General features: G+C 41.9%; 1 protein-coding gene across 2 annotated transcripts in view; it reads right to left on the reverse strand.

Moving 5' to 3' along the window:
* GALNT9 (polypeptide N-acetylgalactosaminyltransferase 9) overlaps positions 1-20949 on the reverse strand; it is a 657891-nt gene that overhangs the window by 316668 nt on the left and 320274 nt on the right. The window lies entirely within an intron of this gene.

A 20949-nucleotide genomic window follows, 5' to 3' on the forward strand; every position in this document is an offset into this window, starting at 1 on the left:
GCTAAAAAAGTCAAATGGTACTCCCTCCCTTCTGAGCTCTGCCGTGCGCCCAAACAGTGGTTTACCCCCACATATGGGGCATCAGCGTACTCGGGATAAATTGGACAACAACTTTTGGGGTCCAATTTCTCCTGTTACCCTTGTGAAAATAAAAACTTGGGGGCTAAAAATCTTTTTTGTTGGAAAAAAATATATTTTTTTATTTTCACTACTCTGCATTATAAATTTCTGTGAAGCACTTGAGCTTTCAAAGTTCTCACCACATATCTAGATAAGTTCCTTAGGGGGTCTAGTTTCCAAAATTTGGTCACTTGTGGGGGTTTCTACTGTTTAGGTACATTAGGGGTCTGCAAACGCAACATAACGCCCGCAGACAATTCTATCAAAGTCTGCATTGCAAAATGGCGCTCCTTCCCTTCCGAGCTCTGCCGTGCGCCCAAACAGTGGTTTACCCCCACATATGGGGTACCAGCATACTCAGGACAAATTGGACAACAACTTTTGGGGTCCAATTTCTCTTGTTACCCTTGTGAAAATAAAAATTTGGGGGCTAAAAAAATCTTTTTTGTGGGAAAAAAAATATTTTTTATTTTCACTACTCTGCATTATAAACTTCTGTGAAGCACTTGGGCATTCAAAGTTCTCACCACATATCTAGATAAGTTCCTTGGGGGGTCTATTTTCCAAAATGGGGTCACTTGTTGGGGGTTTCTACTGTTTAGGTACATTAGGGGTCTGCAAAGGCAACATAACGCCCGCAGACAATTCTATCAAAGTCTGCATTCCAAAATGGCACTCCTTCCCTTCCGAGCTCTGCCATGCGCCCAAACAGTGGTTTACCCCCACATATGGGGTACCAGCATACTCAGGACAAATTGGACAACAACTTTTGGGGTCCAATTTCTCTTGTTACCCTTGTGAAAATAAAAACTTGGGGGCTAAAAAATCTTTATTGTTAAAAAATATATATTTTTTATTTTCACGACTCTGCATTATAAACTTCTGTGATGCACTTGGGCATTCAAAGTTCTCACTACACATCTAGATAAGTTCCATGGGGGGTCTAGTTTCCAAAATGGGGTCACTTTTGGGGGGTTTCTGCTGTTTAGGCACATCAGGGGCTCTCCAAACGCGACATGGCGTCCGATCTCAATTCCAGTCAATTTTGCATTGAAAAGTCAAATGGCGCTCCTTTGCTTCCGAGCTCAGCCATGCGCCCAAACAGTGGTTTACCCCCACATATGGGGTGTCGGCGTACTCAAGACAAATTGTACAACAGCTTCTGGGGTCCATTTTCTCCTGTTACCCTTGGTAAAATAAAAATTTGGAGGCAAAAAGATCATTTTTGTAGAAAAAATGCGATTTTTTTATTTTCACGGCTCTACGTTATAAACTTCTGTGAAGCACCTGGGGGTTTAAAGTGCTCACCACACATCTAGATAAGTTCCTTAAGGGGTCTAGTTTCCAAAATGGTGTCATATGTGGGGGGTCTCTACTGTTTAGGCACATCAGCGGCTCTCCAAACGTGACATGGCGTCCGATCTCAATTCCAGCCAATTCTACATTGAAAAAGTAAAACGACACTCCTTCTCTTCCAAGCTCTGCGGTGCGCCCAAACAGTGGTTTACCCCCATATATGGGGTATCGACGTACTCAGGAGAAATTGCACAACAACTTTTGTGGTCTAATTTCTCCTGTTACCCTTGTGAAAATAAAAATTTGGGGGCAAAAAGATCATTTTTGTAGAAAAAAATGAGATTTTTTATTTTCACGGCTCTACGTTATAAACTTCTGTGAAGCACTTGGGGGTTCAAAGTGCTCACCACACATCTAGATAAGTTCCTTGGGGGGTCTAGTTTCCAAAATGGTATCACTTGTGGGGGGTTTCCACTGTTTAGGCACATCAGGGACTCTCCAAACGCGACATGGCATCCGATCTCAATTCCAGCCAATTCTGCATTGAAAAAGTCAAACGGTGCTCCTTCACTTCCAAGCTCTGCGGTGCGCCCAAACAGTGGTTTACCTCCACATATGGGGTATCGACGTACTCAGGAGAAATTGCACAACAACTTTTGTGGTCTAATTTCTCCTGTTACCCTTGTGAAAATAAAAATTTTGGGGCAAAAAGATCATTTTTGTAGAAAAAATGAGATTTTTTATTTTCACGGCTCTACGTTATAAACTTCTGTGAAGCACTTGGGGGTTCAAAGTGCTCACCACACATCTAGATAAGTTCCTTGGGGGGTCTAGTTTCCAAAATGGTATCACTTGTGGGGGGTTTCCACTGTTTAGGCACATCAGGGACTCTCCAAACGCGACATGGCATCCGATCTCAATTCCAGCCAATTCTGCATTGAAAAAGTCAAACGGTGCTCCTTCACTTCCAAGCTCTGCGGTGCGCCCAAACAGTGGTTTACCTCCACATATGGGGTATCGACGTACTCAGGAGAAATTGCACAACAACTTTTGTGGTCTAATTTCTCCTGTTACCCTTGTGAAAATAAAAATTTTGGGGCAAAAAGATCATTTTTGTAGAAAAAATGAGATTTTTTATTTTCACGGCTCTACGTTATAAACTTCTGTGAAGCACTTGGGGGTTCAAAGTGCTCACTACACATCTAGATAAGTTCCTTGGGGGGTCTAGTTTCCAAAATGGTATCACTTGTGGGGGGTTTCCACTGTTTAGGCACATCAGGGACTCTCCAAACGCGACATGGCATCCGATCTCAATTCCAGCCAATTCTGCATTGAAAAAGTCAAACGGTGCTCCTTCACTTCCAAGCTCTGCGGTGCGCCCAAACAGTGGTTTACCTCCACATATGGGGTATCGACGTACTCAGGAGAAATTGCACAACAACTTTTGTGGTCTAATTTCTCCTGTTACCCTTGTGAAAATAAGAATTTGTGGGCGAAAAAATCATTTTTGTGAAAACAAATGCGATTTTTTATTTTCACGGCTCTACGTTATAAACTTCTGTGAAGCACTTGGGGGTTCAAAGTGCTCACCACACATCTAGATAAGTTCCTTGGGGGGTCTAGTTTCCAAAATGGTGTCACTTGTGGGGGGTTTCCACTGTTTAGGCACATTAGGGGCTCTCCAAACGCGACATGGCGTCCGATCTCAATTCCAGCCAATTCTGCATTGAAACAGTCAAACGGTGCTCCTTCACTTCCAAGCTCTGCGGTGCGCCCAAACAGTGGTTTACCTCCACATATGGGGTATCGGCGTACTCAGGAAAAATTGCACAACAAAATTTGTGGTTAAATTTCTGTTTTTACACTTGTGAAAATTAAAAAAAATGGTTCTGAAGTAAAATGTTTGCAAAAAAAAGTAAAATGTTAATTTTTTTCTTCCACATTGTTTTAGTTCCTGTGAAGTACGTAAAGGGTTAATAAACTTCTTGAATGTGGTTTTGAGCAGCTTGAGGGGTGCAGTTTTTAGAATGGTGTCACACTTGGTTATTTTCTATCATATAGACCCCTCAAAATCACTTCAAAGGTGATGTGGTCCCTAAAAAAAACATGGTGTTGTAAAAATGAGAAATTGCTGGTCAACTTTTAACCCTTATAACTCCCTAACAAAAAAAAAAATTGTTTCCAAAATTGTGCTGATGTAAAGTAGACATGTGAGAAATGTTATTTATTAACTATTTTTTGTGACATATCTCTCTGATTTAAGGGCATAAAAATACAAAGTTTGAAAATTGCAAAATTTTAAAAATTTTCGCCATATTTCCATTTTTTTCATAAATAATCGCAAGTAATATCGAAGAAATGTTACCACTAACTTGAAGTACAACATGTCACGAAAAAACAATCTCAGAATCAGCGGGATCCGATAAAGCGTTCCAGAGTTATAACCTCATAAAGTGACACTGGTCAGAATTGTAAAAATTGGCTCGGTCATTAAGTACCAAATTGGCTCTGTCACTAAGGGGTTAATGTAATCGAAAACTATAGAAATTTTGGAAACATTATCATTCCAAACTAGCAATAAGTCATCAATATATCTAGAATACCATTGTATGGGCTAAAAAAATTGATTATCAGTATCAAAAATGTATAAATCTTCCCACCAAGCCATCACCAAATTAGCCACCGATGGGGAGAATTTAGCACCCACGGAAACTCCACTGTTTTGAAGAAAAAACCTTTTGTCAAATAAAAAAAATATAAGTTAATAAAAAGGACAAAACCATAATGATATAATTTTTTAACTCATCAGTATAAGTACTGCATCTATTGAGGTGGAATTGTACTGCAGTGATAGCTATTTTATGTGGGATACACGTTTATGACGAAATGATATCACATGTTAACCAAGTCCAACAAGGATTCCCATCAACATTTTGAAACGTAGCAAGAACGTCTCTTGAGTCTTTCAGATAACCTGGTACCCTCTGTACCAAGGGTTGTAAAACTGTGTCAAGCCATTCACACAGATGTTCGTTAAGCAAACCAATGCCAGAGACTATTGGACACATAGGTGGGGGAAAAATATGCTTGTGTGTTTTAGGCAAGGCACGTAAAACTGGAGTAGTTGGATCTCAACACATGGATATTCTGACTGTGATTTTGTAAAAAAAACCTTGTAACACACCATCATTAACAATACTGATGAGTTAAAAAATTATACCATTATGGTTTTGTCCCTTTTATTAACTCAGATTTTTTTTTATTTGACAAAAGGTTTTTTCTTCAAAACAGTGGAGATTCCATGGGTGCTAAATTCTCTCCATCGGTGGCTAATTTGGTGATGGCTTGGTGGGAAGATTCATACATTTTTAATACTGATAATCCATCTTTTGAGTCCATACAATGGTATTCTAGATATATTGATGACTGAGGCTCTGTGCCCATGTTGCATTTTTTAAGCGTTTTTTCCACGTTTTTCTGCTGCGGAAACGCTTAAAAACGCTTACAAAAAGCATCACATTATTTTTAATGGAATTCCGCATTATTGTGCCCATGCTGCATTTTTTTCTGCAGCGGAAACACATCATGTTCATTAATTTTGCGGATTTGCGGCGATTTTGCCGCTATATAATTGTATTGGGACGCATGGAAAAAAAGTGAGAGAAACACGACAAATACGGGATAAAAATGAGAAAAAAACGTGAAAAAAAACGCTAGAAAAACACGAGCATATTTCCTGGCAAGGGAGTCCAGTTTTGATGAGGAAAATTCTGCTTACATTCTGCAGCGTGGGCACATAGCCTTATTGCTAGTTTGGAATGATGATGTTTCTAAAATTTCTATATTTTTCAATTACAACAACAATAATCCATTCAATTTAAAATTTACATTTTTTTTATAAAAAGTCAATACATTTTCTTGATGTTTGTTTATCAGGAAGTCCACACCAAGCCATCACCAGCTGCACACATCGCAAATCAACTGCAGGGAGCACCATAATGCATGCACGCAGTTTCCACCCTTTCCATACCATTAAATCAATTCCACTTGGTGAAACAAGCGCAAACTTGGTGCAAAGCGCAATTGTAGTGATAGTTCTTTTTTTCAAACTGAAAAGAACAATATAAAAAGCCATCTTATTGAAAGGAAATATCCTAGCTGGACTATTAGTGGAGCTTTTCAAATTGTGGATTCTAGATCTAGACAGGATCTAATCAATCCTGATCCTAGTGTGAATAGTGGCTGTAATACCATTGCAATCCCTTCATCAGAACAACCTGTTTTGGCACTGACATATAGTTCTCATTTTAAAGCCATTTCAAATATTATACATCGCAACTTAAATATTCTCAGAAATGATGATGCTATGGAAAGTATTTTAAAAAATGGCATTAAAATAGTGGCTAGATGTGCACCGACGTTAGGGAATTATTTGTCTCCAAGCTATTACAATCCAAACAGGAATTCCAAACCATCTCATTGGTTGACCATGACAGGTTTTTACAAGTGTGGACAATTTCCATGTAAAACATATTCACATTCTGAAAAAAACTTTGACTTTTTCAGATAATAAAAATGAAAAAATCTACAAAATTGAAAAATTTTTGAATTGCAATTCTGACCATGTGGTCTATATTATTGAGTGCGCAGCATGTAAACTTCAATATGTTGGTTCCACTATTCGAAAATTAAAAAATAGAATAAGAGAACATTTGTATGACATTTCACAACCAACTACACGTAATATTTCTAATTTATCAAATCATTTTGTCACCGTTCACAATAGACAAACCACGTTCCTTCAAGTTTTTGCAATAGAACAAAAATAATATAGATCTACGGAGTGGGGACAGAGAGAAGAAATTACGTTATAAAGAAGCATTTTGGATATATTTGTTAAATACACGTGTTCCATCAGGTTTAAATCTTAAAAAAGAAATCATGTTGCATTATTGACTGTTCTTTGTTTGTTTCATCAACATTAGCTTGACAATTCCAGCTTTCAACATTTAATTCATTGTTTTATATATTTGTAGAAGATGGTGGTGTGCTTTTTTTTTTTTCTTTCCACACCTGTTATGTCTTTGTATAATAATAACAATAATCTTTATTTTTATATAGCACTAACATATTCCGCAGCGCTTTACAGTTTGCACACATTATCATCACTGTCCCCGATGGGGCTCACAATCTAAATTCCCTATCAGTATGTCTTTGGAATGTGGTAGGAAACCGGAGAACCCGGAGGAAACCCACGCAAACACGGAGAGAACATACAAACTCCTTGCAGATGTTGTCCATGGTGGGATTAGAACCCAGGACTCCAGTGCTGCAAGGCTGCAGTGCTATCCACTTTGTATAAATTGATGCTATGCCTGGCCAGAGCAAACTGAGACTAAGAGCACTTGTGTGTTCGAAACACGTACAGTTTATACAGGCACTCTCCTTCCGGTATATCTGGTTTTTGTATGTCTTATAGCCTATTTCTATTTTACATGAATACTATTAAAGTTAAGTGATTTTATCCCTTGGAGCCGGTGTAACAGGCCAGATTATACCCCCAGGCCAGACTATACCCGGGGTTAAAGTGGCCTAGGCTAGATTATACCCCGGGTATACTTTGGCCTAGGCCAAACTATACCCCGGGGTATAAAATAGCCTAGGCCAAAGTATACCCCTCCAGGCCAGATTATACCCCCCAGGGTAAGCTGAGGGAAAGCTGCTCATTCTTCTAGGTCACAGCTCCCCCTCCCATCGGGCACTGCTCCTTTTCAAGCTCCTCCACCTCTGGTGACGCCAGGGATCTCCCTTTCTAAGCCCCACCCCCTCCCTATAGTCACATGTGACATGAAATCTTCAGCCCTGCTCGTGCCAGCTCGTTGTCTTGGCGCCTTGGATATGCTTGGAAAAGGGCTTTGTATACCTAGGGGGCATTGACGAGCACTGAGGGGTGGGTGGGGAACCCCTTTACTGGTTGCTATGGGATATAGCATGATCACTCTATCCTAGCAACACCTTGGATACGCTTGGAAAAGGGGTTAATCTACCTTGGGGGCACCCTCACAGCACTGCGGGGTGGGTGGGGAACCCTTTTACTGGTTGCTATGGGATTTTACATGGCCACTTTATCCTAGCAACGCCCTGGATACGGTTGGAAAAGGGGTTTATCTACCTTGGGGCACCCTCGCAGCACTTAAGGATAGGTGGTTAACCCCTTAGGTGGTTGCTATGGGATTTTACATGACCACTTTATCCTAGCAACGGCTTGTATACGCTTGGAAAAGGGGTTTATCTACCTTGGGGGCACCCTTGCAGCACTGCGGGGAAGCCGGGGAACCCTTTTACTGGTTGCTATGGGATTTTACATGACCAATTTATCCTAGCAACGCCTTGTATACGCTTGGAAAAGGGGTTAATCTACCTTGGAGGACACCCTCACAGCACTGCGGGGTGGGTGGGGATCCCTTTTACTGGTTGCTATGGGACTGCTTACGTTTAGTAAGGTTGTATACTGTGGATGCAGACGAGACCTTGAACAACCACGGCGTACATATAAAACCAAAGGTGATGGAAACTGCTTCTTCCGGGCCATCAGCTACATCTTGACAGGAACAGAGGACAACCATTCCCTTCTCAGAGATAAAGTCATCCACCATATGAAAACTGACTTGACAAAAAAACTACAGGACTACTTGAACCAAAATGTGAATGAATATGTGAACATCTCTGGAATCTCTCGTGATGGAGTCTGGGCAACTGATGCAGAGATCATGACCACGGCGAATCTGTTGAGTTGCGACATAATAATCTACACAAACGTCGGTGACTCCATGGATTGGTTGACATATCCTGCAAGCTTCAATCTGCAGTCAACAACTGAACATGCACTGTATCTTGAAAATAAGCACGATCATTTCAATGTTGTTATCAGTGTTTAGCTTTAAACGTTAATTTGGTAGCAAGGACATGCTAGACTAAATGTCATAATACACAGAATGACTGTTGGGCGATTTGTTGCCCCAGATAATTGCATTGCATGATAAGTGACTTATAGCTAATGAGAAATTATTGCCCCCCCTCCCACCGCTAGGTGGTGCTGGCTCTGCTTCTACAAGCTCCAACGGCACTAGCCAGGTGCCGCTCTCCTCTATGGCGCCTGGCTGTGACGTCGGCGCATGGAGAGGCAGCGCCACCTAGCGGCAGGAGGGGGACCCCGTCTACCAGGAGACGGGCAGCGGCGGTTAGCGAGGGGGGGTAATCGGGCAGCCCCCCTAAGGTAACTATAAAATGGGGGGGTATTTGTAATGCATATGCATTACAAATACCCCCCTTTACAACTACTTTTGCCATGGGCAAAAGTTTTGTATAGTGGGAGGTACTCTTTAAGAATTGTCAGTTTGGTTTCTCAATAAAATGTTGAAGCATTAAGTAATTCTTGTGTATATCACTCAATGCAAATGATTTCATTGGGGTATAATATGAGCTGAGAGGTATAAATTGGGCTAGGCAACTTTAACCCCAGATTAGTTACATAATCTGGCCTGGAGGGGTATAGTTTGGCCTAGGCTATTTTACACCCTGGGGTATAGTTTGGCCTAGGCCAGTTTATGCCCGGGTATACTCTGGCATAGACCAAATTATACCCGGGGTTAATCTGGGACAGGGTTACTTTGGCCTGTTACACCGAGGAACCCTTTTACTGGTTGCTATGGGATTTTACATGACCACTTTATCCTAGCAATGCCTTGTATATGCTTGGAAAAGGGGTTTATCTACCTTGGGGGCACCCTGCTTGCTATAGGGTTTTACATGGTGTAAGTACCTTAGATTGATCATTTGAAATCGCTTAGCAACCAGGAAAAGAGTTCCCCAGCCTCCATGCAATGCTGCGACAGTGCCCCCAAGGTAGATAAGCCCCTTTTCCAAGCGTATCCAAGGCGTTGCTAGGATAAAGTGGCCATGTAAAATCCCATAGCAACCAGTAAAAGGGTTCCCCGGCTTCCCCGCAGTGCTGTGAGGGTGCCCCCAAGGTAGATAAACCCCTTTTCCAACCGTATCCAGGGCGTTGCTAGGATAAAGTGGCCATGTAAAATCCCATAGCAACCAGTAAAAGGGATCCCCACCCACCCCGCAGTGCTGTGAGGGTGTCCTCCAAGGTAGATTAACCCCTTTTCCAAGCGTATACAAGGCGTTGCTAGGATAAATTGGTCATGTAAAATCCCATAGCAACCAGTAAAAGGGTTCCCCGGCTTCCCCGCAGTGCTGTGAGGGTGCCCCCAAGGTAGATAAACCCCTTTTCCAACCGTATCCAGGGCGTTGCTAGGATAAAGTGGCCATGTAAAATCCCATAGCAACCAGTAAAAGGGATCCCCACCCACCCCGCAGTGCTGTGAGGGTGTCCTCCAAGGTAGATTAACCCCTTTTCCAAGCGTATACAAGGCGTTGCTAGGATAAATTGGTCATGTAAAATCCCATAGCAACCAGTAAAAGGGTTCCCCGGCTTCCCCGCAGTGCTGTGAGGGTGCCCCCAAGGTAGATAAACCCCTTTTCCAACCGTATCCAGGGCGTTGCTAGGATAAAGTGGCCATGTAAAATCCCATAGCAACCAGTAAAAGGGATCCCCACCCACCCCGCAGTGCTGTGAGGGTGTCCTCCAAGGTAGATTAACCCCTTTTCCAAGCGTATACAAGGCGTTGCTAGGATAAATTGGTCATGTAAAATCCCATAGCAACCAGTAAAAGGGTTCCCCGGCTTCCCCGCAGTGCTGTGAGGGTGCCCCCAAGGTAGATAAACCCCTTTTCCAACCGTATCCAGGGCGTTGCTAGGATAAAGTGGCCATGTAAAATCCCATAGCAACCAGTAAAAGGGATCCCCACCCACCCCGCAGTGCTGTGAGGGTGCCCCCAAGGTAGATTAACCCCTTTTCCAAGCGTATACAAGGCGTTGCTAGGATAAATTGGTCATGTAAAATCCCATAGCAACCAGTAAAAGGGTTCCCCGGCTTCCCCGCAGTGCTGTGAGGGTGCCCCCCAAGGTAGATAAACCCCTTTTCCAACCGTATCCAGGGCGTTGCTAGGATAAAGTGGCCATGTAAAATCCCATAGCAACCAGTAAAAGGCTATAGTCTGGCCTGAGGGTATAGTGTGGCCTGTTATAGTTTGGCCTAGGCTGTTTTACATCCTTAGGTATAGTTTGGCCTAGGCCAAAATATACCCAGGGTTAAATGTAGCCTAGGCCACTTTAACCCTGGGGGGTATAATGTGGCCTGGAGGGGTATAGTTTGGCCTAGGCTATTTTACACCCCGGGGTATAGTTTGGCCTAGGCCATTTTATGCCTGGGTATAGTTTGGCCTAGGCCAGTTTATACCCCGGGGTATACTCTGGCCTAGGCCAAATTATACCCGGGGTTAATCTGGGACGGGGTTACTTTGGCCTGTTACACCCGGATTCCCCTTTTTCCACATGTGCATATTCTTGAGCAAGACCTGTTTCAGTTTGTCAGTGATTGGAGACTGGAACAGAAGTACACCTTCCAACAAGACAATGACCCGAAGCATGGTGGTAAAGCAACACTCGACTGGTTTAAGGGAAGAAGTGTAAGGCTGTGTGCACACATTCCGGATTTTTCGTGTTTTTTCGCTATAAAACGCGATAAAACTACGAAAAAACTGCATCCATTAAGCATCGTATTAATAGAATGCAATCTGCAATTTTTGTGCATATGTTGCGTTTTTTCCGCGATAAAAACACATCGTGGAAAAAACGCAGCATGTTCATTAATTTTGAGGATTATTCGCGGATTTCCCACTATTTAATGCATTGGGAAGCTCCAGAAAAAAACGCAAAAAATCCTCCCAAAAAACGCACAATAAACGCGCAAAAAAAGGCAAGGAAACACGATAAAAATGCGCAAAAAATGCATGCGGATTTCCTATGGAAAAAGTCCGGTTTTGTTCAGGATATGTCTGCAAATAATCCTGACGTGTGCACATAGCCTTACTGTTTTGGAGTGGCCTAGCGAAAGAACAGACCTTAATCCATTTGCGAATCTGTGGTTAGACTTGAAGATTCCTGTTCATCAGGAGCAGTTTTGCCTTGAGGAATGGGCAAAAATTCCAGTGGCAAGATGTGGAAAGCTCATAGAGACTTATCCAAAGTGACTTGCAGCTGCTATAACTGCAAAAGGAGGCTCCACAAACTACCTACTTTAGGAGGTAAATAGCTATGCAAACTGAAATTTTCAATTACTTTGTCCTATTTGTTGTTTGCTTCACAATAAAAAAAAGTTCACAGTTGTAGGCATGTTCTTTAGATGAACTGATGCAAACTCTAAAAAAAAAAGAGAAAATTCCAGGTTGCAAGGTAGCAAAACCCCAAAAATGCCAAGTGGGTGAATACTGTCACAAGCCACTGTATGTCCATCATCCTAGTATATATATCCCCTATCCTGATATATAGGTCCCTTGTCCTGCTTGGGCCCCATCTTGGTAAATATATCCCCATCATGGTATATATGTGCCTTATCCGATATACAGTATGTCCCTTATCTAGGCCTTATCCAGGTATATATATCCCCCATCCATATATATATACTGTATGTCCCTTATCATGGGCCCCATCCTGGTATATATATCCTGCATCCTGGCATATATTTCTCCCATTCTGGTATAGGTCCCTTATCCTGATATTTATATATCCCTCATACTGGTAATATGACAGAATCATATGTCCCTTATCCTGCTATATGTCCCTTATCTTGGGCTCCATCCTGGCTATATGCCCCTTATCCTGGTATATGTTCCTTATCCTGGTATATATAGCCCCCATCCTAGTATATATGGCCGCCATTCTGCTGCTGTTCTTTAAAGGGAACCTGTCACCTGAATTTGGCGGGACCAGTTTTGGGTCATATGGGCGGGGTTTTCGGGTGTTTGATTCACCCTTTCCTTACCCGCTGGCTGCATGCTGGCCGCAATATTGGATTGAAGTTAATTCTCTGTCCTCTGGAGTACACGCCAGCGCAAGGCAAGATTGCCTTGCGCAGGCGTGTACTCCGGAGGACAGAGAATAAACTTCAATCCAATATTGCAGCCAGCATGCAGCCAGCGGGTAAGGAAAGGGTGAATCAAACACCCGAAAACCCCGCCCATATGACCCCAAACTGGTCCCGCCAAATTCAGGTGACAGGTTCCCTTTAAAGCATATAAAAAAATGATACTCACCTTTCTTCCTCTCCCTCGCCGTGCAGCATCCTTTTCTGCTGGCGTCGGCGGACCTCACCCTCACGGGCCCCCACCCACACTGGCCTGGTTGCGGCTGCGACCTCTGTGACCGCAGTAGATACGCCCCCGCTTAAAGGATTTGTTCCATGATTAAATATTACATTTATCAGTAAGAGCTGTAAACCAGTTTAATTTGATCAATTGGGGTAATTTTTTTGTAATGCCTACCCTAGCGTTTTTTCAATTCCCTTTCAGAAAGCCCAACTAACATGCCAAGGGTCATTGTTCTCACACACTAAATCCCATTGTCAAAATCTCCTTTTACACAAGTAGTTTAGTTGAATCTACTTTTTTTTTAACCTACAATGAATACAAAAGAGCTCTGATGGAAATATAAATGGAATGTAAGCACATTACTTTAGAAAAGCAATGTAAACATACCACATCTACCTGTTCTGCCTTTTCTATTTAGATAAAAAAAATTCTTGCATTTCTAGATCTCCAGTCTTTGTTAACGATGAATTCCCAGAATATCCATGCATCCTGTGGTGTAGCTGACCGATACTTGGCTTTTGGTTATGTATAGAAAATGAGAATAAAATGTCTTGCCCTTTTGTGATGAATCATTATAATGTGTATTGTTTAGGCACCAACTCTGTAGTAAATCAATATAATGTTTCCTTTGAGGGCAAAACTGGACTGTAACTGTGACATTTATTTCTCAGTGCTTATATTAAGAGTCGGTCTGTGATACATCCTTTTCTAGTACATAGCATAAACAAGTTAAAGTGCTTTCACTATGGATAATTTCAATATTTTTCTTCTCTAGGTTTGTGAAGTAAAATGAATACTGGCTAAAGGCTAGTTCTCTAGCTCTGAAAATTCATGTGTCGCTATTAGTGTTGAGCGATACCGTCCGATACTTGAAAGTATCGGTATCGGAAAGTATCGTCCGATACCGGCAAAGTATCGGATCTAATCCGATACCGATACCCGATACCAATACAAGTCAATGGGACTCATGTATCGGACGGTATTCCTGATGGTTCCCAGGGTCTGAAGGAGAGGAAACTCTCCTTCAGGCCCTGGGAACCATATTAATGTGTAAAATAAAGAATTAAAATAAAAAATATTGCTATACTCACCTCTCCGACGCAGCCTGGACTTCAGCGAGGGAACCGGCAGCGTTGTTTGCTTAAAATTCGCGCTTTAACTTCCTTACTTGAAGTCCCGGCTTGTGATTGGTCGCGCGCCGCCCATGTGACCGCGACGCGACCAATCACAGCAAGCCGTGACGTAATTTCAGGTCCTTCAGGATTTTAAAATTACGTTCCGGCGTTGTGATTGGTTGCATCGCGGTCACATGGGCGACGCGACCAATCACAAGCCGTGACGTCACGGGAGGCAGGACACGCGCGCATTTTAAAATGTTGTTTCGATACCGATACCCGATGCCACAAAAGTATCGGATCTCGGTATCGGAATTCCGATACAGCAAATATCGGCCGATACCCGATACTTGCGGTATCGGAATGCTCAACACTAGTCGCTATATAGCAAAGGATCATCCATAAGAATTTAGAACCCACAAGCCACCTACCCCGCTAAGGCTCTTTACTAGGGTTGAGCGACTTTAACTTCTTTAGGATCGAGTTGGGTTTTGCGAAACCCGACTTTGTCAAAAGTCAAGTCGAGTCAAATCGTCCGATTATCGCACAAAGTCGGGGATCGACCGAAACATGAAACCCGATGTAAGTCAATTGGGGGAAAAAAGTGTCTCTCTCTCTCTCTCTCTCTCTCCTCCGTGCACAGCAAAGGTTGTGTTGGACGGTGGAAATCGCTACTTCCGGAACGGTAATATGGCGATTTTACCCCCTGTGACGCCGCAGAAAGCAAGCCGGAACCTATGTCATCACGCTGCCCACACTCCTTCATTGGCTGAAAAATGGCGGGGAAAGCATCACATTAAACGCGACTTTGGCGCGAAGATCGCCGACCGCATGGCCGATCCCACAGTGGGATCGGGTCGGGTTTCATGAAACCCGACTTTGCTGAAAGTCGGCGATTTTTGAAAATGTCCGATCCGTTTCGCTCAACCCTACTCTTTACCTTAGTATATGTGTTGCAGTTACCTGATAATCTTCTTTTTATCACTATTGGTTTATTAAGCTATACTTCATGACAGACCTACCCATTCTGTACTGCACACAAGCTTCCTTTTCACAAATATCTTTCTAAGCATGTGACAAACAATAGTTTATCAATAGCAGCCAATCAGAGGAGACAGTACTGCAGGGGAGAAGCAACTTTGACCAATGTTAAAGGAGGAGGTGGGTCTCAAATTACCCAAAGTACTGTAGGCAAACCATGATCATGGATCATAGCCCTGGCTTAATAGAGTTGAGTTAAGAAGCAACCGAAGAGCAAACACAGTAGAATATCTCAGATAATAATTATCCATAGGTATATATAGATAATGACCATACAGGTAATGTTTTAACCACTGATTATCTCATTAAAATGTGTACTATATGTGTACTATATGTGTACTGTATATATATATATATATATATTGTATGTATATATATATATATATATATATATATTTATATATATATATATTGTATATTGTATATATATTGTATTATAATGTGTACTAAGTACGTGGCAGGATATATCAGGCAGCACAATAGTTGATGTGGAAACGTAAAAAAAGACAAATGAAAGACCTTGAGAAATGGGAAGTCCATAGTGCGCATAGTTTCTTGCTTTTTCAAAGTAATAAAAGGAGAATCATTTGTAAAATAGCAACATGGTCATGGACACCAAATGATCATTGATGCTTATTTCTCCACTTACAAAATTGAAAAGATCTACTGCTAATGTCTGCTAAGGTCTTGTGGAGACCATTCCTAGATAAGTATACACAGTATATACAGTACTTCTAATCTAATATATGGAAACATATCCAATTTATTGTTGTGGCACACTAGTTTTTTTTTATTTTCATTGGTCATTAGTATAACAACTTGATCTAACCATAAAGGTGTTTGACATATGCAATCGCATAGGATGCATAATATGATACAGCAAATGAAAGAATGAGAATGAGCTAACACCAATGAGCTGGCACCATGAATCTTAGAGTATTTGTCTGGTTTTTAATTTTTATGATCCAATTTGCCAAGGTATGTACCTTATTTTTCAGACTGTAAGATGCACCTTACCATAAGACACACCCCATGTTTAGACAGCAGAAAATAGGAAAATGTTTCCTATTGGTTAAAACTTCATAAATCATATAATGCCCCGTAAAAACTATTTTATTGAAAAAATATTTAAAATACCACCAACCTGTGGTACTCCCAAAAAAAGACACAAAAAACACACCGTGAACAAACTGGTATGGGGACCTCTGAATCCTACACTGGTACCTGAGCTGGTACCTGCCTACCTGCGGGGGTTGGCGCCCTAGGGGAAACGTTGTGGCGCCCCCACTCCACGGCGGCTGGCCCTGCGGTCCCTGTTGAACCCTGCTGTCCGCCCAGGGTCCCACTGCCCGATAGCACCACTAAAGGAACCCCTCACTGCTAGACATAGATAATTCCTGCACTTAAGGATTACTAAGCCCCACACCGTGCCATAAAAACAATAAGGAACATGTAGGAGAGGTATATATATAGTGACGGTTAGCAATAAGCAGCCTTGGAGCCCCAGGCTTAAATAAATAATTAAATGCTATCAACAATCCGCTGCATACATGCTGACAATGATATACAAAAAATCAGAGGTAATGGAATTGGTGGTTCATATGCATCGGATACCATCGGGACACATGTTGTTTGATCAGGGCCTCCTGATGAGCCGAAGAGGCGAAACGCGTTGAGGCGGTACTGGGGAGAGGTGGACGGCATGCTGAGGCTGGATGAGTATTAATTAGCCATATGTTATCTGGAGGCATACTCACCAGCATATTTTGAGAGGTTCCTACATGTTCCTTATTGTTTTTATGGCACGGTGTGGGGCTTAGTAATCCTTAAGTGCAGGAATTATCTATGTCTAGCAGTGAGGGGTTCCTTTAGTGGTGCTATCGGGCAGTGGGACCCTGGGCGGACAGCAGGGTTCAACAGGGTCTGCAGGGCCAGCCGCCGTGGAGTGGGGGTGCCACAACGTTTCCCCTAAGGCGCCAACCCCCGCAGGTAGGCAGGTACCAGCTCAGGTACCAGTGTAGGATTAAGAGGTCCCCATACCAGTTTGTTCACGGTGTATTTTTTGTGTCTTTTTTTGGGAGTACCACAGGTTGGTGGTATTTTTAATATTTTTTCAATAAAATAGTTTTTACGGGGCATTATATGATTTATGATTATTTAAATACTATTGGTTAAAACTTCCCTGATGGAGGTGTTATCACTAATTTTTATGCACTAGGGTAGAATAGGGAAGTAACAATTCTATTATTAGTGTCTCTCTGCAGTGTTATATACAGTACACAGCTGTGCTACATATGCACATATAGACACACACAGATCTGCTACATATGCACACATATATAGACACACACAGCTCTACTATATATGCACACATAGACACACACAGTTCTGCTACATGCAAATGTAAACACTCACAACTCTGCTACATATGCATATACAGCAGCTGAAATAAGTATTGATACATATGCATATACAGCAGCTGAAATAAGTACTGAACACATCGCTGATTTTTTAGTAAACATATTTCTAAAGATGTTATTGACATGATATTCTCACCAGATGTTGGTAACAATCGGTCTAATCCACAAAGGCAAATAAATGAAACCATAGGTGTCCATAAATTAAGTTATGTGTAATAATGAGAAAAGACACAGGGAAAAAGAATTGAAGACTCTTACTGAAATGTATTTAATACGTCATGCAAAAGCCTTTGCTTGTGATGATAGCTTCAAGACACCTCATGTGTGGAGAAACTAGTCCCATACAATGCTCTGCTATGATTTTGGCCTATTCTCCCACATGAACACTCTTCAAATCCTGAACATTTCTTGGGCTCCTTCTATGAACTCAGAGGTTTAGTTCCTTCCATAAAGTTTCTATTAGATTCAGGTCAGGTGATTGGCTGGGACATTCTATCAGCTAGATTTTCTTTATCTGAAAACAATAAAGAGTTTCTTTGACTGTGTGCTTGGGATCATTGTCTTGCTGAAATGTCCACCCTTGTTTCATCTTCATCATTCTGGTAGATGGCAGTATATTTTTATCAAGAATGTCTCTGTACATTTGTCCATTCATGCTTCCTTCAATTATATGACATTTGCAAGTGCCATGTTCTGAAAACAACTCCACACCACGTTTTGACCTCCAAACTTCACTGTTAGTATGGTGTTTTAGGGGTTATATGCAGTGCCTTATGGTCTCCAAACATGGTGTGTATCATGGCATCCAAAGAGTTCCATTTTGGTCTCATCTGGCCAGACTATATTCTCCCAGTATTTCACAGGCTTGTCTGAATGATGCTGAGCAACCTTTAAGTGCGCTTAAACATGCTTTTTGTTCAGCAATGGAGTATAGCATTCGGGCGTGCATACATGCCATGGAAGTTGAGTGCATTACTTATACTTTTCTTGGAAACAATTGTGCCTGCTGATTCCAGGTCTTTCTGTAGCTCTCCACAGGTGGTCTTTGGCTCTTGGACAACTCTTTTGAGAATTCTTTTCACTCCTCTGAAATCTTGCAGGAGCACCTGGTCATGGATGGTTTATGGTGAAAAGATGTTCTTTCCACTTCCGGATTATGGCCCGAACAGTGCTCCCTGGAATGTTAAGTAGTTTAAAAATTCTTCTGTAAATAATGCAATTAGTATGTTTCGCAACAGTAATGTTACGAAGGTCTTGAGCCCTTCATGAGAAGTTTCTTGTGTAGCACCTTAGTAATGAGACATCATTTTATAGGTTATCAGTTGAACCAGCTGATATTATTTTTCACTAAGTGGCAGGATTGCTTTCTAATTACTGATAGATTTCAGCTGATGTCATGACTTTCCATGTCTTTTTGCAACTCACTTTCTTCATGTGTTCAATGCTTTTTCCCTGTATCGTTTCTCATTATTACACATAACTTAAGTTATGCACATCTATTGTTTTTTTTGTCTTGTGTGGATTGGATGGATTGTTACCAACATGCGGTGAGAATTTCATGTCAATAGCACCTTTAGAAATATATTAGCTTAGAATATTGGTGACATGTTCAATGCTTCTTTCACCCGCTGTATGGACACATAGCTCTGCTACATATGCACATATAGACACACACACATCTCTGATACATGCACATTTACACATACACAGGTATCCTTCATGCACACTACATGCATATATAGACACACACACAGCACTGCTACATGTACACTTACAGACACACAGCTCTGCTACATGCACATTTACGTACACACACTATATATTACCACTTCTTGAAGTTTCTGATCAGAACCTGAATGGAGGCTGCCCGAGCTGAGCAGCTAAAGGAACTTTGACCTGATTAACTTAAGAAACTTTCTGGTCATGTGGTCAGTCACAAGACCTGAAAGTTCCTTGAGCTAATCAAGTGAAAGGTCCTTTAGCTGCTCGGCTTGTGCAGCCTCTGTTAAGGTCCCAGGAAGCCTCCTGTCCTGCACTGCACTGATCAGATTCTGTAGATCATTGTGGGGCAGGAGGAGAGAGAGCAATTCTTTCTGTGATCGGGAAGGACATGGTGCCTGTGTTCTCCTTCATTGGATGAAGCTGACTCCGGATTTTAAGATGCACACACTTTTTAGCTAGAGTCTTTCTTGATAAAAAATTGGTCTTATAGTCCAAAAAATATGGCAAGTACTATTTGAGCATCGTATGATATTTACTGGTGTGCAATGGTTACTTCAGCATCATGCATAATATAATCTTTACAGGGTCTGACAATGGTGGCACTATGCAACAATGTTATTTAAACAATTTTATGGAAACATTATTTGCCCGATATATAACAATTGTGACAAGGTCATTGGTAAAGTGCTGGAATGAAGATATGTATCACTGAACATGATAGCTTCAGTGATATGAACCTGGGGAAAATGCTCCAGCACACAAAGTGCTGAGAGTGGTTAATCGGACATGTTACAGGCTGGGGGTTTTTGTGAGCAGCTGAAGAGTGGGTCGCAGGCTGTCCACCATATCTCCACCCCAAGGTGGTCTAGAAGATAAAAAGTCAGCCTTCTGAATCATTCTGTTTTCAGTGTGCCTGAAGATTAGAGCTCCAGAGCTGTGTTTTGATAAAGAGAGCTAAACCCTGTTGTTTCCCATGAGCATGCGGATCCCTGCAGCCACATAGACTATGCTATATGATATTTTTTTGTTTTCTCATTATGCCAGGAAGGCCATGTTTACTTTACTGAACTTTGCACTGGTTTTTAATGTACATTTTTCATACTTGTCAGCAACGAGAAATGTTCCTGTGTCTACCTCTGTGAGCAGCCGAGTGCTCCAATCTACCAAACACTGCAGTTTGGCACCATATTGTTTGGTGATCATAATTAGGCAGTATATGGTGTGATAATTTATACAATATATAGCAGTACACTATATGGATCATGACTTCATGAGAAGGTAGTGCATAAGGTATCCTCTCACACAGTAGTAGCCTTGAATGCGTGTGATATTGCAATATGCCGTGGAACTTAAAATACAAATCTGGAGTTACATCACTTATAATAATGACTATCTCCTAGATTTGTGTATGCGTTCACAAAACTTCTTGTTCAGTATGAATTTAAGATATGAGAACTATTGACCACATATGTTTTAGGTATGTGGATTGAAAATAGAAATGATTCCAGGTTTATGATTAGTGTTGAGCATTCCGATACTGCAAATATCGGGTATCAGCCGATATTCGCTGTATCGGAATTCCGATACTGAGTTCCGATATTTTTGTGATATCGGAATCGGAAGTTCATATAAGTTCCCAGTCATCTTCGGCATGTGCGGTGCGTATGGTTCCCAGGGTCTGGAGGAGAGGAGACTCTCCTTCAGGCCCTGGGATCCATATTCATGTAAAAAATAAAGAATAAAAATTAAAAATATGGATATACTCACCCCTCTGACGGCCCCTGGCTCTCAGCGGTGCAACCGGCAGCCTCCGTTCCTAAGAATGCAGTGAGTGTAGGACCTGCGATGACGTCGCGGTCTTGTGACTGGTCGCGTGACCGGCGCGTGACCGCGACGTCATCGCAGGTCCTTCACTCACTGCATTCTTAGGAATGGAGGCAGACGCTTGCACCGCTGAGG

This window comes from Ranitomeya variabilis, chromosome 1 (genome assembly GCF_051348905.1).
Source record: "Ranitomeya variabilis isolate aRanVar5 chromosome 1, aRanVar5.hap1, whole genome shotgun sequence".
Classification (NCBI taxonomy): Eukaryota; Metazoa; Chordata; class Amphibia; order Anura; family Dendrobatidae; genus Ranitomeya; species Ranitomeya variabilis.